Source organism: Myotis lucifugus, unplaced genomic scaffold, assembly GCF_000147115.1.
Source record: "Myotis lucifugus unplaced genomic scaffold, Myoluc2.0 scaffold_22, whole genome shotgun sequence".
Classification (NCBI taxonomy): domain Eukaryota; kingdom Metazoa; phylum Chordata; class Mammalia; order Chiroptera; family Vespertilionidae; genus Myotis; species Myotis lucifugus.
Genome location: NW_005871070.1, coordinates 9,295,793 through 9,308,093, shown reverse-complemented (window position 1 = coordinate 9,308,093; position 12,301 = coordinate 9,295,793). Strand labels below are relative to the sequence as shown.

Genomic DNA, 12,301 nt, shown 5'->3' with positions numbered 1-12,301 from the left:
AGAATATGAGCTATATAAGGCAAAACTGTTTCTGTTCATGCATGTATTTATCAACCCTTTATTTCTTATTTGAATTACCTTGTTTTTATAGTTTGAAATGAAGAGAAGTGGAAATCGGAATATTTGAACCTGATTTCTAGAACTTACAAAAATTTTGGGCTTCTAAAAGTAATATAATAACTTTAAGACAGGAATATAGAGTTGGAAAAAAAATGGTCCTTAACCCCATTGTGCAAATTACTTCACTGACATTTTCTATAGTATTCCATGCACATGGTTAGAAAATATAAGCAGTTCACGAAGATAGAAAATGAAAAGTAAATCCCGTCAGGTCTACCATACATAGTACTTTATCTGAAAAACACCTACAATTTCTTTGGATTCACTCAGAGGAAAAAATATGATTTAAAATGATCAAACCATATGAAAATAAAGGATGACGTTTATACTATCTTTTTTTATAATTGGAAAACAGAAACTGGTGGACTATACAAGACACACAAATATTGGTGTTCTGGTTACAATTATATCTCTGTACACTCTTGTCTCTCATTTTGGAATTAATCAACCCAAGGCATATGTTTCAAAAATTAAACAAATTAAAATTAACTGTTTTCAGTGTTTTGGACAATTTCATGGTACCTCTTGACATCATGGAAACATACTTGGGAATCATCAGAATAAATGTATTTGGAAATCATCAAAAGAAAAGAGAAATTAAATTATTTTTAATACTCATTATAATTATGCTTATAATTATCTCACTCATTAAGCTTCTATTCTGAGTAATTATTGTGTTAGGTGCCTTATAAGATCAGATAGGCTATATTATCTACAGTTGAGGCATCATAACTCATAAAGTTTAAATAAATTATTTTGTGTCAAATGCTAGTAAATAGTAAAGCCACAATTATATGTATTATCATCTTACTCAGTTAATTTCTAATTTGGAGTGATTCTGACAAGATGAAAAAAATCATCTATACTAATAAAGGGGTAATATGCTAATTAGACCGGGTCAACTGGCTATCTTCCGGACATCCCACTTCCTTCTGGACAAAGCCATGGTGGTGAGGGCCGAGGCAGAGGTAGTTAAGGGCGAGATCAGGCTGGCAGGGGAGAGCAGTTAGGAGAGAGATCAGGCTGGCAGGGGAGGGCAGCTGGAGGCGAACTGGCCTGCAGGGGAGGGCAGTTGGGGGCAACCAGGCCTGCAGGGAGGGCAGTTGGGGGTGACCAGGCCAGCAGGGGAGGGCAGTTGGGGGCATTAGGCAGGCAGGCAGGTGAGAGGTTAGGAGCCAGTGGTCCTGGATTGCAAAAGAGATCCCCCAAGGGGTCCCAGATTGGAAAGGGTGCAGGCTGGGCTGAGGGACACCCCATGCACCAATTTCATACACTGGGCCTCTAGTATTTATATATAATTTCCAACCATTTCTATCCCTGTCTGCACTAAAAGGTTAATTCTACTTATTACCAAATGGGGAAATTTTGATTTGGAAATTCACTAGCTGCAATAAAAACTTTTTGATATGAGGTTCTAGTTAGGATTATTATGTCTACAGTTACAGTTAGAATTACAATTCCATAAAAGAAAACTATAAAATATAATCACTCTGGAAAGGCTCAGCTCCTGCAGAGACATCTGGGGAGCTTATAAAGATGGGCCAAGGCCTGCCAAACCAGAATCATGAACATACTGAAGAAATATCTTAGGGATTGAAAAATAATTAAGTCCATGGGGTTAGGTCCCTGTTTCATGTGTCCTTCTTGAGGAACTGTAGCCAACAGGCCAGTTTTAGGCACAGACTAAAATGAAAAGTGATGTTTTTCCATAGTTGGAAAGTTTCAACACTCAGAATAAAAGCTGACCTGATGTCACACTTTCTCAGCAGACTTAAAATGTTCTCAGATTTGGAAAGTCATATGAAAACTTGACAACATCACTCTTCAGTTATTTTCCTTAATTTAAGATACCTAACTCTAGGCTTTTAGCAGAGCCAGATCGACATAAGACTATTTACTATACCATGGGGCAAATTCATTTAGAAGAGTAAGAGGCAGTATGTTTAAGCTGACAGTTTTCTTCTCATGCAACATAGTAACATTCATATAAACACTGCCATAAACTATAAGAACCGGAATTCTAAAACATTACGTGAGTTTAGGGAAAAGAAACTGGCTGTCCCTTTGTGCCCAGACACTGTACTGCACACACGTTCAGGCAATGATGAGATTCACACGGCCACATGTGTCCCTGGCCCAGAAGAACCTAAACTGCATAATTTAGTGTCAGAAATTAAGACTTTACTAGCATTTAAGATTTAATAGCAATTTAAGATTTTACTAGCATTAATAAAGAGTGCCCTCCTGTCGTTCATGACATCTTAAAATTACAATTAGCTAGCAACATGACCAGAAATACTATCATTAAAAATTTTCATAGTTCCAAACATAATTAGTCATTTTCAGTGTGGCCTATATTTCCATAGGATAAAGTAGAATTTTAAAATATTGAGACAGGGTGCTGGATGGTGACTTCTCATGTGGGAGCTAATTTATTGCTGGAAGGAGATCGAGTAGTTTAATTTATTAGATAAACACTTTGGGGAAAGGAAGAGTGATGAAGCCTTCTGAAGTTTTGTTTGCAGAATTAAATTCTATGTTTTGGGAGTGTGCACGCATTCATTTACATGTGCTTTTCCCTATTATGAGGCAAATCTAAGAAGCGAACACAAAACAGAACACTGTGCCACTATCTGATGATTTTGTGAATGCTTATGAGAAATTATCCATTCTTCAATCAAAATGTAAAACAGGGCCATCATCGATATATAACAAATTGTAAAACAAACAAAGACAAAACCCTATGGAATCAGGCTATTGTTCTATGATGTATATTTATCATTATTTATATAAATGTTGAAAACCCACCATTTCTGTCATCAGCAATTATCTCTTTAAATAGTTCCAATGATGGAAACACAAACCAAACATTTCTAAGGATTTTCTCCATTGCTAGTGGGAGTGGGGTTCTTGGGGTGCCACTGGAATAAGGATTCCTGGAGGCCCCCACATGAAGATGAGATGTGGTAGAAAGCTTCGTTTGTGTGAAAATATATTCCTCAGTTTCCAAAGGCCCATTTTCCTGAAACAAGTCCTGGAAAAGGTGCAGTTGGGGATCCAGCAGAGCTAAAAGCAAAGCCAGTGTCCAGAGTCTCCATTCCAGGGCTTTTTAAAGAAATGTAATGCATTATTATACAAAGTGCGTTATTTCTTCATTCACTTCATTTTACTGATGTGTATACTTCATTATAATGTGTACAGTACTTTAGAATTTTAAGTAAGACATTTATTTAAAGTAGACTCTGGTAATAAAAAAAATCTTCATTTCTCATCAACACTAGTAAAGGTTTTATTAGATTTACTAAGTTAATTAAATTGATTTTCACTGTTACTTGCTGTTCCACTTTGGCTCTGTGTGAACCTGGGATATGTATAGGATGATTGTTTTTTGTTTGTTTGTTTTTGTTGTTGTTGTTACAGGAATAGGGAGGAAAGTTAAAATGCTTTGGAAAGGAAACAACTACGTTTTGTTTTATGCTACTTCATTATTATGTTCAGAGCAAAACTGGATCAGAACTTGCAGAATAAACTTAAAATGCCCTTCTCCATCGTTATAGTAAGCATACAAGAGGATATGCTTCCAAAAATTTTCATTTTTACATTAGTCATGGGTCCTACAAATTGCTCTTTTTCTGAGTTGAGGAATTTGGATCAAATTACAGGTGTGTGTGTGGAACTTTTGTGAGAACTGACATTATCATAACATACGGCATTGGGGTGGCTGTATGTAAATGATTTGATTTAGCAAATTATAGAGGATAAAAAATATAACCCTGTCTTTTGTGTTCTCAATGCAAGAGGAATCATATCAAGGGTGTGAGAGAATATGAGAACAGAAAAGTGAGGAAAGCTGACATTTAACACTACGGTGTCGGGTGAATTTCCCGCCAAAATATAAGATGGCGCGTTAAAATGCCTATATCTTTTGAAGTATGGGTTCGATTGAAATGAAATATTTGGTAATACGCAGTTACAATCGGCCCGAGTTTACACGTTTCCCGCACTCCACCGCAAATCTATATGAACCGAGTTTAAAGGTAGAATTGGAGATTAAACAGGATAAAGATTATAGAGATTAAAATTTGGTTAAAAGCCTGAGGTCTTGTGAAGGAACTGCAGCCTCCTTATGCTAACAGTGTTTCATCTGAAATGACTGCCAAAGTGAAAACTACAAGCGCTGGGCACCTACTTCCTGAGACAGTGCATCCTGCTTTGCAGAGACTGACTTTGTTTTTTAAACTGGTAGCTAAAGGAATGACTCAGCAAGCGTGGAACCTTCCCAGGAAATGATTGCTTAGATTACATTATGGAAACTCCAACTGCCAGCAAGTCTTTAAACATTTAACAGGACTTGGAAACAAGGCATATTCCACTTCAAAACAAATTCTCTTCATTAGCAAAGCTAGAAAAAAAGAGGGGGGAACGTTGCCTTAACTTGTGGTTTGCTTGTTGTTATTTATGTAGAGATCAAACGTGGTATTTCCTGAGAGATAAAAGTCACTTTACAAAAAGCATGATTCAAAGACATAAATTAAAAACAAAACAATAGCCTGTTTCTCCATGGATAGAGCATCAACCTGAGGATGGAAGGGTCTGGGTTCGATTCCCAGTCAAGGGCACATATCTGGGTTGCACATTTGATCTTTGGTTTGGGAGGCAACCAATTCATATGTCTCTCTCACATTGATATTTCTCTCTCTTCTCCTCCCTCCTTCCTTTTCTCTCTCTCTCTAAAAAAATCAAAGGAAACAATATCCTCAGGTGAGGGTTAATAGAAAAAAACACAATAAAAAACATGGTTCAAATGAAAACTTCTATAGTATTAAAATATTTATATTTATTAACTAAAATTCATTTCACAGCCCCACATTGGGACTGGATTTTGGGTGACATAAGCTACACCTTGAGTTAAAGGAAACAAAAAACGTATAGAATATTTTAGCATACGCATTGACAATTCTTTGTGGTGCTTTCTCAATCATCAGACAATAAATTTCTAAGGGAAGGATAGTGTCTTAAAATATTTGTCCTCTATTAATGAAAACACGCATCTGGTACTTATAAAAAATAAGCATTGCTTGTACTCATCAGAATGGATGTTTTCAGGAAGTCAATGCCTGGGAACAAAATGGACAAGACATTTCAATAGAAATATTTAAAATACAGGCTGTAATATAAGCATATTTCAATAACTTAATATTACATGGACTGTAACTTCTACAGATTTGCTTTATTGAGAGTGTACAATTGGCTACAACTATAACTGCTCTTTGAACTTATCTTCTTCCTGATCCTGACCCTTACTTAGCCTGTCCAACATGAATCTGTGTAGAACTATTCTGCTCTGGAAAGAGAAAGGTAGCAAGCTCAAATCTGTTCATATTAATAGGTGGCCCCTCGATGTCAGGGAGGCATAGAAAATGGTGTGGACTAGAGTAAATTGGAGAGGATGGGCTCAATATAAAAGGGATGGCCACTGCTCAAACACTGCTAATAGCTGCCAAGGGAGTGTGTGAACCCAGCGCCTCCAGACCTCTTAGTTTTTCAAAGGAAGCAGAAAATCCAACTGTTTTATGAAGTAACTCCATTTCAAAATATAGGCAACTCTAAAAAAATTTTAAGTATTTTGCCAGTCAACCTATTTGGGTAACAAATTTAATTCATGGGGAGTCTGACCTTTGAACTAGGCATAACACACTTTTTATAACTTTCATATGTGCCAAACTCTTTTCATATCCCTCTACATGCATTAATTCATTTAAACCCCATGACCACTCATGTTATGATGCCAGTTTTATGGATAAGAAAACCAAATCCCAACGAGGTTAAGTCATTTGTCAGAGATCATACAGCTTGTAAAGTTCCAGACCAATGAATTCAGATATTCTTGCTCTGGCTGATAACAATGATTTCTCTCTCCACAGTCCCTCCCAGCTTTCATATTCCCTGGTTTTATACCAATATAAAAATAGAAAGTATTTTTTCTCCTTATTTAAGTCATGAAGGAAGAGTTCATAGGAAACAGTGAAGATAATTAATAGTATATTCTACACGCCAAAATGCAATGTGAAAATATTGTGAATCCTTTAACCTTGACCTACAGAAGAGACTTTGAACCAGCCTGTCTGTGCTCAGAGGATAGCATATGAGTCACACATGTTTTCTAGAACATAATGACTAACTGAATAAACAGCTTCTATTGTATAAGCATCACTCAGCTGCCTGCCTACTTTCCTATTCAGGTACTAGCACAACTGTGTGAAAACAGATGCAACCAAATACTTAGTCCTTTATTCCAGGAATTTTAAGATACCTAGCATTTTGAACTAACAACATTCAAAGAACTATGCAGAACAACACCTTATACTAGTTCTCTCCTACTGCCATCGAGATGGCTCTATCTGGTTTAAGAGGTGTTCTCCATTGCAAACCCCTCCTCAAAGCCCAATTAAGATGCTGCAGAACATATAAAGACCCTAAACATTACTCTCTGTGCCCAATGAATTTGCTATCTAGTAGAATTCTGGACACAACATAATTGTTACTATACACAGTAGCATGTGCTCTTTCGGATGGTTTTGCCTTATTCTCCAGATTTCAGTTCACACGGCACCTTCTCCAAGAGACCTCCAGACCACCTAGCTTACTGACCGTTCCCTGTTCACTCTTTGGCACATCACCTGTCTCTTATTGAGTCAATACTGCAGTCTGCAACTGTCTTATTACCTATTTGCTTATTGGTTTGTTACCGTAGCCCTTCAAAAGAATGTACATTCCATGGAGAGAGGATCTTAACTATGCTGTTCATCACTGTATCACCAACCACTGCAATACTGCCTCACACAGAACAAGTGCCCATATAGCTGAAGGTTTGCGGAAAAGATAAACCACATCGATGGAGGAGGTGCAGGGGACATTCGGAAAAGGAGTTTCCTGAGGAAGACATTTGGTGTGAACGCTGAAGTAGTCTTGCCAAGCAATGACCATGCTCGGTATTATTGGCTATTACTATTCTGCTTAAGACGACTCAGCGCTCCCAATCTTCAAACTGCTTAGAACTGTCTTTTGTACACTCTGAAACCTCTTTATCTCACTTGGAAATGATTATCCAACCCTACTCATAGTCGCTGCTAGTAAAACAGCATTGTGAATGTCCAGTATGATACAGACTACTTTCTGAAGTAAAAATAAATAATCAGCTCCTTTCAACAACACTACACACTACTCCTCAATGGGAAGTCAGGGAATTTCCAGAACGATTTCTTGGGCAATGGACAAGTTTGAAGACCCTCAGGGAATGGAGATCACATAGAAACACCCATATTTCCATGCCCTGTATTTCACTGAGTAGCAGGTAGGGTGTTGGATGAGTTTCAGATTGTTCAGTGCTATTCTGCTACGATTCTGATTCTATATCCTTGGAACTACCTGCCAAGTGTGGCAGATTTATAAATGAGTTTGGCTCCTTAATTGGATACCCTAAATACAGAGCATAAGTAAAAGCTAATCAACACCTTTTCATACCAATAAAAAGCATTGCTACAGGGCGGGGGTGGGGGGATATGCCCCCTGCTTAGTGGTGACGATGCTGTATTTTAGAGTGGAGAATCCATTTCTTCATGTTCATAGCAATTTGGGAAAGCTGACAGAGTAATAACATATAATCTCATTAAGAATACAAGGTGATAAGAACACATATGTAATACCTTAATCAATAAAGAAAGAAAAAAGAATACAAGGTGATCTGGATTTGCTAAGTGCTAAAGGAGTCTTGAAAGTTACATTGTTTTCTGTTACTCCATTCTCTTTAAGTAAATATAAATGAAAGGTAAAGGAACCTTACTATTTTCTTAAGTGAACCTCCCTTTGCAGGAAAAGCACAAGAACTGTTAAGCGAATTGTTGCAAATTACAGGCACTGTTCTTTCAAAATTTCAGTTACTAACATCCCATGAATCTGTGGGTTCCAGAGGAAAAGGGAGACATAACAGAAGAGTACCTCTCTTTTTTACTGAAAGCAATGCAACCTTAATGCTATGCACTCTACACAATAAAAAAGAAGCATTTCTATTGAGGAAGACAATAGATTTACATGTCAACAACTTCTACTTTGGGGCTTCAAATGTCAGATTTGATCTACACCTAAACGTGAATGGGGTGGTAAAACAGGTTATGTAGAAGTATCAACAACAGCAATTTTAGGAACATATTATTTCCATGGTATTTCATCCTGCCTAAAATGGACAGGGGCCTGGCCTGGGATTGTGAGTTCACTGGAAAGCTGAATGAAATAATTCGGAAAAACGCTGTGCCATTGAATACTGCCTTGGAAACACCAAAGGGAAGCTGGAAATGCGGCCATGAACAATCGAAGGCTACAAAGGTTAGAGCCTCTCCCTTCAAAAGTGGCCCAGAAGGATAACTTGCAGATTTTATAGAACCTCAGCCTGTAACAGTCAATGGAGAACATGAAGCACTGTATTTATGACCATACATGCTTCTGAAAAAACATGATAGAAAGGACTACATTTTAATGCAACTCAATTAAAAAAGAGAGGGAAACGATGAGACTTTTCCTTTACCTCCCCCCCCCAAAAAAATTGAGTTTTAAAAATACAGAAAAGCACTAACTCAATGAAATCATATCACTCAGGGATATTTTCAATGCAGAGCTGGAGTGATACCACCCCAAACTGGGTTATTTTTTCATTGTTTTGGCTTCCATTTCATTGCATTTATTATAAAAATAGCACCACTTTCACTCTTCTTGAGAAGGGAGAGAATTCATTTGATCATATCAGAAAACCAGGTCTAATGGATCAAGTAAAATAATGTATCTAAATATTACTGAAACAGATAAAATTTTAGAAGCTGAATTATTTCTTGTTTCTAAAAGTCTAATTTATAGTACCAATTCATCTTCTACCTTCCTCACCCTCCTTTATTATTTCTTCTTTTTTAAAATTAATCCTCACCCGAGGTTATTTTTCCATTGATTTTTCAGAGAGAGTGGGGGGAAGAGGGGAGGGGGAGAGGGAGAGAGAGAGAGAGAGAGAGAGAGAGAGAGAGAGAGAGAGGAGAGAGAGAGGAGAGAGAAGAGAGAGAAACATCAACTTGAGAGACACATTGATTGGTTGCCTCCTGCACACCCCAACCAGGGCTGGGGATCGACCTACAAACCAGGTACATGCCCTTGACCAGGAATAGAACCTGCAACCCTTCAGTGCATGGGCCTACTCTCTAACCACTTTACCATGCTGGCCAGGGCAGGGTAGGGACATTGTTGAGGACACGTACACTCTCAAAGTGAAGATGAGCAATCTTTTTTCATATTACTCAGCCAGGAGCTCAGTATTCATGATTGGTCAGGAATTAAAGGAGACAGGACTGAAATCTGGCCAGGTCTGGCCTGACATTAGATGGATACTGATGGTCATTAAGTAAATGACTATGATATGACTATTGTTGGTAATAAGGCATGGGGAGGGGGTTGTAATCTTAGATAGAAAGCAATGTTTTGTGTCTTCAGACATGGCTTGTGGGGAGTGTGATGGAAGCCCTGGTACCTTTCCTGAGGGGAGCACAGCCTTCATTAAAGATCCATTTGTTCCTAAGACCTACATGTTTCTAAGTGCAGGTAAGTGCTATACGATGCCCCCATGCTCCAGTGGCATTCATGAGGAAATCTCCTGCAGAATTCATAGTTAGAATTGCACATCTGATCTGGAAGTTTCTGTTCATAGCATGAATGCACATGTAACAAACCAGACACGCTGAGTGAAATCAGCCAACATCTGATTATTAGCACATGAAAGAAGACCGCGCACTCTTAATTCTACGGAAGGGTTCCTTCCCCACAAACCCACCACTGCACTTCTGACTCTCAGGGGGTGGAGAGATGTGGGTTAAAGAATTCTTGGATCTCTTTCCTCAGTGAAAGTATACACTGCCCAGGTTTGACTTTGGAGAACTAGTTTATACAATCAACAAAAGAAATTTTGCAATGTCTGGCAAATACACTATATGGATGTCATGGTGCATATTTAAATGGAAAAATGATTTCTTAATTCAGATGAATCACCAGGATTCCTGGAACTCCAGAACACAAAGGCAACAATTAAAGTCTCTACTGCTATATAGACTTTTGCTACTTTGGAAAATATCCCGGAAAATATTCATTTGGCCAGAAATATCATCATAGTTTAATTCAGAATTAGAAATAGTTGTGTGTTTTTTAATCATTTGTTCATTTGAAAAGAATCTACCTTGACTATTAGAAAGCATATCAGGATCATATCCAATTATAAGTAGAAAATGCAATACTAGTATTATCTTCATTATAATTTTTAAATGAACAAAACAGTAAATAAATGAGTCATTTTCTAGGAAAGTATGTATCCAAGAGTTCCTTTTAGTACAATGCTTGTGTTAATTAAATGTGAGTCAGTAAACTTTATGAAAATAATAGCAGTTTACGGCATATTATTATTTACAAAATATGTACCCTAACATAAAAAAGTTAAACTGAATACTGTTTAACTTTCATAAAAACTAAAGGATGCAAAAAAGTGAGGTTATAAAGTAGTTGAACACAGAGAAAACTTTTGCAATGAGCAATTTATTTCCTAATAATTTCTGGAAAGCACTCAGATTGTTAAGAATTACCAAAAAGACTACTAGGCTAGAATAATTTAGTTTCACCAAAAAAAAATCTCTGTTGTGTCTCTTAACCTCAAAGCTATGACAGTAAATACACCCTTAAAGGACATTTAAAACACTTAAAATAACTTTAGCAATGTTCTTAAATTGTAATACATTTCCACAGACCTAACTTACATTTTTTTAAAAATTGTCATCAATTGTGCGCTGCAGTTGCAAAGGACACGAGTTTCATATTCTGCTTCACTTTCTACCTTGACTTCAGCAACTTTACTTCAAGAAAAGACCATTATCCTCAATAATTTCACAAAAATATGATGTTTAACCTGCTCATATTGATTTATTTTCAACAGTTTATAAATAATAAGAGAATGAGTCAAAATATTTCTTCGCCAAGTAAAAATGTTAGTATGGGAAAAGACATCACAAATATAAATAAAACTGAAAATATACTTCTATCATAGAATAACAGACAGAGGATTCCTGTCATAACACATAAGCAAACAAGAATCATCTCACTAGGAAAAGAGGCAATTCACCATAGTTGAAAAACAAGTAGTCAATAAATACATGAAAAGCTGTTTATCTTCCAATAAAAATTATGTTAAGTATAGATATTTTTTCTGAAGAAATTAATAAAAAAAGATTTTATAACATTGACAAAATGTGTTGTTGGGAAGAATATGAAGAAAGAGAAACTCCTATACCATTATCAGATTTATATATTAAAACTTTTATCACTTTTTGAAGAACTATTTAGCAAAAAATAAGTATAAATGCTTTAGTCATTTCGCTTCTAAGGATATAACTTACTAATCATTCAGAAATGCTTATTGAGAAATCAACTGATACTTTTCATAAAGTGTAAAAAATACATAAAAATATATACAAAGATGCTTATTTCACATTGTTTAAAATTAAAAATGAAAACCTAATCAGTAGATTAAATAAATTAATATAAAGCATTGGGATGTAATACTAGGAAGTTTTGACAAAGACACATATTTATTTGCATATTTTCCATTTATGAAGCTCCATGAGGGCAGATCATTGACCTAAGTTCACACTTGTGCATCTTAGAGTCACAAATCATGCTGAACGTGGAACCATGACCAGATTTCTATAACAACTCTGCAATCATAATTGTCACTAAAATATTTCTCCAAAAATTTCATCAAATTTTATGCATTATTTTTCCCCAAGACATTTATAAAGAGGAGGGGAAAGTTTGTTGCCTTTTTAACACACTAGGTACAAACAAGTTCAAGAACAAAAGCTTATGCACAAAATGCATCGGATCTTATCAGGAGTTACCATGTGGAGGCCTTGCTGCCGTTAAGCTGTACAACTTCCACAGGAAAGCAGACCACTGGTCACTCCTTTACACACTCTGTCCCTGGCTTTAGTCACAAAGGATGATTAAAAGGGAAAGATACTACTTCACTAAAATTATATCTGGAAGGCATTGTAAATTACAACATTTACATTTACAAGAATATAAAAAATTATACTTATTGAGCTTT

At 36.5% G+C, this 12,301-nt stretch overlaps 1 protein-coding gene across 1 annotated transcript in view; it reads right to left on the bottom strand.

The window, feature by feature from the left end:
- The window catches only part of PRKD1 (protein kinase D1), a 292,961-nt gene that overhangs the window by 56,059 nt on the left and 224,601 nt on the right, over positions 1 to 12,301 (bottom strand).